This window comes from Myotis davidii, unplaced genomic scaffold, assembly GCF_000327345.1.
Source record: "Myotis davidii unplaced genomic scaffold, ASM32734v1 scaffold743, whole genome shotgun sequence".
In the NCBI taxonomy this organism is placed as follows: Eukaryota; Metazoa; Chordata; class Mammalia; order Chiroptera; family Vespertilionidae; genus Myotis; species Myotis davidii.
The window spans coordinates 466,200-472,809 of NW_006296221.1; the positions used below are offsets into that span (position 1 = coordinate 466,200).

Below are 6,610 nucleotides of genomic sequence, written 5' to 3' on the forward strand. Positions count from 1 at the left end.
GAACATGGCCCTCAGCGCTCCACCCAGGCTGGGCAGGCACCCCAGCAGGACCGCCACCCTGATCCGGGACACCATTCAGGGCAAACCAGCTGGCCCCCCCCCATGCACCAGGCCTCTAGCCTATATAAGTAAAGGGTAATATTCAAACTGACCCTAACAGCAGAAAGACTGGGAATGACTGGTCACTATGACACACACTGACCACTAGAGGACACACACTCAATGCAAGAGCTACCCCCTGGTGGTCAGTGCGCTCCCACAGGGAGAACTTTGCTCAGCCACTCTCCAGGCTAATGGCTTTCAGTATAGCGGTGGTGGTGGGAGCCTCTCCCATCTCCTCAGCAGCACTAAGGATGTCCAACTGCAGCTTAGGCCTGCTCCCCACTGGCAAGTGGACATCCCCCAAGGGCTGCCGGGCTACCAGAGGGATGTCTGACTGCCAGCTTGGGCCCGATCCTCCCAGGGAGCAGGTGGACATCCTCCAAGAGGTCCCAGACTGTAAGAGGGCATAGGCCGGGTTGAGGGACCACCCCCCCCCAAGTGCACAAATTTTTGTGCACCAGGCCTCTAGTTTATTATATAAAGCAATTAAACCTACTCTATAGTGGGTACAAGTTCCACCTTTGTGATGGGAATACATGCACAGACAATGCCTGACTTGATGGTTTGACTTATAATTTTTTGACTTTATGATGATTTAAAAGCAATACACATTCAGTAGAACCTGTATTTCAAATTTCGATCTTCTCCTGGGCCAGCAATAGGCAGAATGATAGTCTCGTGTGATGCTGGGCAGAGACAGCAAACCCAGTTCCCAGTCAGCCACGTGTCCACAAGGGTAACTCTACAGTGTACTGTTTTTCTGCATTTTTGGGATATTGTGTTTTGTGTTTTCATATTCATCACATTTACAAAATACCCATGTCTACTGCTTCTGGTAAAAAGAGGAAGGCAATTACTCTTGAGATGAAACTTAAGATAATTGTCCAACTATAGGCTAATGTAAGTGTTCTGATGATGTTAAAGGTAAATTAAACAAAGCTATGAAGTTTGGTAGGTTAGGTATATTAAATGCATTTTTTACTTACAAAATTTTCAATCTGCAATGAGTTTATTGGGACATAACCCTATTGTAAGTTGAGGAGTATCTGTAATGACATTACTTAAAGAAAATGGCCATGACCTGGACAGTGTGGCTCAGTTGGTTGGAGCATCATCCCATGCACCAAAATGTTGTGGGTTCAATTTCTGGTCAGGGCACGTACCTATGCTGTAGGTTCAATCCCCAATTGGGGCATGTACAGGAGGCAACCAATTGATGTATCTCTCTCATATAAATCTCTCTCTTTCTCTCCTTTTCTCTCTCTCTCTCTCTCTCTCTACCCCCCCACCTAGATTCAATAAAAAGAACAAAGAAAGAATATATCCTGTTTTTCAGAGAGAAAAAATGTCACAAGCCTCTACAACAGCTAACCTAACATTAAATCTGATCTTTAATTTTAAGTTAACAAAAATATAATTAACTTTAAATAAATCTTTTATTGAATCCTCATAGAAATTAGTATTTAAACAAAATAAAAACAGCCTCAGTTCTTAGAAATATTTTATTCAAAGTAATTATTCACAAATGTAGCATTTGAAGGTATTACCTCTAAGAAATACAAGTGGGATTAAAATGACTTAAGTAAACTTTACAAATTCATCTAAAATATGGGATACATATTTTCTACAAAGATGTTTGGGATTTTTAAATTGCCTCTGCAAACCTGGATTCCTCCCTTTAATGTTTCCCTATGATATGTCTCATCATTTCACAAGAAACAAACTTCCTAGGAGAGGAAGGGTAAGAAAGGAAGTTAAGAGGAAATTCTTAAATGAGAGTAGACAACAGAACTGGAGATAAGGACTAACAACTGAAATATGTACTGTACCTTAGGGAGAGGAAGGGGGTGAGGAAGCAATGCTGGAGTAAAGAGTGGGGTACAGTCTGAGATCCCCAGTATACTGAAGCAGTGATAGAGAAAAGAAGTCCCCTCCTGGGGACAAGACACCACAAATATTATACATATATTGAATCTTCAAAGCTCAAATAATAACACGCCTTTCCATTAATGGTATCAACTTAAAAACTTGAATGAAACAATTTTTTCTATATTTAGAAAAAAATAAGACTAGAGAAAATAAAAAATTAAATAAACAAATTAGATTTAAGGAACTACTTTTTATAAACACTATTACTTAAAGAGTTTTCATGTTAAATGAAAAGTAAAATTTTTCTAAAATTATACTGAAGCAATGGTTTTTAAAGAAAATTTTTTCAACTGGATTTCAAGTACAAAGCTATGCAGCAACTACACATGGTCTTACTTCTTACAGTATTAGATGAATTTTAATCCCTGAAAAGTATAACAAGTCTCTCTTTGTCTAAATTCTGGAAAAAAAAATTCAATAACTACTTGGACAGCAGTTTTAATTACTGGTAACTTAAGAAACCAATGTCTTAAAATTCCTTTTTCTCCCTAAAGTCACATGTACCTTTCTACCTAACCTCTTGGGAATGATACACTCAGCTATGTTTCTAAGAGTCACAGTTTCTCTCAAATACCTAGTATTTAATTTGAACAAAGGCAAAACAGAAAAAGCCCAGTGATTTGGGAAGTAGGAAGTCTGGGTTGTGCAGTCAGCACTGTATACACAATACACTAGCTTCTATTTCCTATAAAATGAAGGGGCTCAAACAGATCTCAAAGGTTCCTTCTAACTCACTAACTTTCACTATCTTTAAAACCTTTCATTTATATAGTTTACGGTTTATAAAGCACTTCTCAGTTTATCATCCTGAAAACTATGTAAGTAGATACTCTTTTTACAAATGACAAATTTGAGGCCCAGAACGTAAGAGATATACCCAAGATAGTGACTGGTAGAGCCAGAAGTTAAACCCGGTTACCTAACTCAAAGTCCTCTAAACATTCCTTATATATTCATTATTAGGAAATCTTACAAACTGAAGAAGCTTAAAACATAAATTTAGATAAGTGTATTAAAACAATATGAAGGCAAAAGTTTATAGTTATTCATATGGAAAATAATACAATAATTAATAAATAATAATACAAGAATAAACTGTATTCCCTATACTCACAACTGAAAACCTACTTTTGCCCCACCCTGTATAATAGATAAGCTATTTTTAAAAATTGTAATTGTGTTCAACATAATTTGCAATTGTATTCAATATAATTTGTAATTATTTACAGACAAAAGTATGTAAGATATAACTCAGAAAATAAAGACAAATGAGCTTTTACTCAAACCATTTGTAAAAATTAATCAGCAACTGAATATTTCATTTAAAACTAGTAGCTTGTCATCACAGGAAGATATTACTTTTACTTTACATTCTTCAAAGAACTAAAATACAAATCATCTGGGAATTTTTCCCACAAAGAAAATTCCAAGCCCAGATGGATTTATTAGTGAATTCTAGTAATAATCAAGAAAAAGGGAATTCCACTCTTAACACAAACTTTTACAGAGAATAGAAAGAAGAAACTTTAACACTAGTACCAAAGTTAAGAAAAGAGAACTAAAAATGAAAATTATAAAGCCAACCTCACTAGTGAGCATACATGTAAAAACCTGAAAATATTAGCAAATTAAGTTCAACAAACTACATCACGACAAAGTTGAGTTCATTATAGAAATGGAATATTGGTTCAACATTAGAAAATCAATTCAAGTAATTCATAAACAGATTAAAGGTAGAAAACTACTATGATCATGGGGAATACGCAGAATAGCATTCCATAAAATCAGACAATAAGACAGGATGAAACGCAAATATATAAGGAAACATCCTTAATCTAATAAAAGAAACTATAGCAAACCACATTCTTAATAGTAAGATATTAAAAACACAGCCTCTGAGGTGAGGAACCAGAGGAGGGTTGTATTATTTCACTTCTATTCAAATAGTCCTAGAGTTCTATACTACTATAGTAAAGAAAGAAATGAAAGGAATAAAGTCTTGAAAGACAGAATAAAAAAATGCCATCTGCAGAGGATAAAAATCTAAAAATAAATGTAACTAAAACAAGAATTTAGTAAGGCCGCTGTATTTTAATAGACCAATATACAAAAATCAATTATATTTCTAAATACCCACAGGTAGAAAGTGTAATTTTAAAGGAAATGTCATTGGAAAGCATAACATACCTTTTTTTTTTAAATCCACAAATTCAAAATGATTCACAGAAAATAACAGGGGAGGGACACCTCATTGGTGTCTTCTGTAGATTGCTCGAGCACCAACTCATTACTCTGAAAGCTGATCAATACAGGGGAATGGGGGCAATGGAATCATAGTTCCATTCTCAGTTACATGCCGTGGTTGCAGGCTTGGTCCCCAGTGGGCGGCGTGCAGGAGGCAGCCAATTAATTATTGTCTCTCATCATTGATGTTTCTATCTCTCTCTTCCTCTCTTCCTCTCTGAAATCAATAAAAATATTTTTAAAGTACATACAATGATTCTTTTAATATATAGTTCAAGACAAAATTAAATAACATTTAGGTATACATACAAAAATGGTAAAGTAAAAAGAAAGGAAATAATTGCCGCAAAAGTAATGACGCCTTCGGCAGTAATTTGTCATTGAAGGTGAACATAAAGGAAGGGAGTTTTTGTGAAGGTTTTGGTGGTTCTACTTCTTGATAATGATGGTGGTCAAGGTGACATGTCAGCCTGCCCTACAAACTTCAAGCTGTCTAGCCCCCACAATCTCCTTAGGCTATTTCTTAAAAGAAATCTGTGTGTGTGTGTATGTGTGTGTGTGTATACATATATACTTGTTCTATTTCTCTAGAGTCCTGACTAATACTGATTTGGATACCAAGTGTAGTTCTAAAGGGAAATAATTTTAAGGATGAATTTTCTGAAGTGGTTTCTGAAATAGGTTCTCTACTCTGATTAGATTTAAAAGTGCTAATCACTTCAATTCCAGTAAAGAAGGCACTTGTAGTTCATGGCATGATACTGCAACAGAGATATACAAAATATAACCACTGACTACTCCTAATCAAACACCTGTAAAAACCAAGGTTGTGGGCAAATATGCAATTTTTTTGCATATTTTAAAATTATTTTTGAAATAATTCAAAGCTCAAATATGCAATTTTTTTGCATATTTTAAAATTATTTTTGAAACAATGTTCAAAGCTCAAATAATAACAAGTCTTTCCATTAATGGTATCAACTTAAAAACTTGAAGGAAACAATTTTTTCTATCATTTTCTATCATCTGTAATTTATGAATTACATGAATTGATAGAAATATGGGATTAATTGGATCCTAGTGAGACAAGGGGCAACTGGCAGTATTTATTCACCAAATACAAGGTGGGCAATGGTCACCATAACCAAAAGCAGAGAGAAAACAGTAATCAGAGCAGTCCAACCCACAGAGACCTGTGGCATTTGCTAGTTAATCATGGTACCTCTAGAAGAGAAACAGATGGCTATCTACTAAATTCTTATTTGATCTAGATAAGCAAGAGTTGTAGGTCAAGTGAAGAAAAGACTAACTTGAATTACTGAGACACAGTCAAGTCCCCTCAATAAATTCCCAAACCGGAGCCAGTTTACAGACAAACACATTGAATAAAGAGAACAATGGAGCTCCCTGAGTAAGGGCCCCTGCTACATAGCCAAAATTCATACTGCTATTCTGTGGGAAGCCACCATTTGCCAATACTGTCAGTGCACCAAGGAAAGCAGAAGGCTGATGTTAAGCACCAATTGTTGAGATAGTGGTGGCTCAAGGCAATTCCCTAACCTGCTAATCCTTTTACTGTTTACCAAACTTTACCTTTGATATGCCTGTATGCATTGCTAACGGGCAAATGTGTATTCAAGTAAACAAAAAGAGGACCAGGCAAGAAGACGGGTGACTTTTCAAAAAAGAGGTCTCTACCTGGCCCCCCATGCCTTCTCAATTCGTATTTCTTGTATAGCATTTTCATTTGTGCGTCGACCCCCTTCTTCATATCCTGAACCTAGCCATGCAAGTCACAGCACTATTCTTTCTCCTAGCCTCCACAAATTAATCTATAGCCTTTTACCAGGGTGACTATGCAAGGGGGAAGAAAATATAGCTGACACTTGAACAACACAGGATTTAGTGACACTGACCTCCCACACAGTTGTAAATCTACTTGAAACTTTTGACTCCCAAAAACTTAACTACACTAGGCCCTCAGTATCCAAGGAAAATTGGTTCCAAGATCTCCATGATTACCAAAACCCACAGGTGCTCAAATCTATATATATAAAGAGCCAGGGTTGTAACAGCCAAAACCAAAGGCTCAACCAAACGCCAGGCTGCGCGTGCAGCAGGCGAGGGGGCTGAACTACTGACCTCTCAGAGAGAAAGAGAGGTGGGACTGATCAGCAGCAGCAGTGGCCTCGCCAGCAGCCAAGCCTCTCTCTCTCCCAGAGGTCAGCAGTTCAGCCCACTCACCAGCAGCCTAGGGCAGCGGCTGATCAGCCCCACCTCTATGATCAGTCCCAGAGATAGGCCCAGAGATGCTGACTGGCATAGAAATCGACCA

General features: G+C 37.1%; 1 protein-coding gene across 1 annotated transcript in view; it reads right to left on the reverse strand.

Moving 5' to 3' along the window:
- STIM2 (stromal interaction molecule 2) overlaps positions 1 to 6,610 on the reverse strand; it is a 107,515-nt gene that overhangs the window by 100,007 nt on the left and 898 nt on the right. The gene's annotated exons all lie outside the window — the stretch shown is intronic.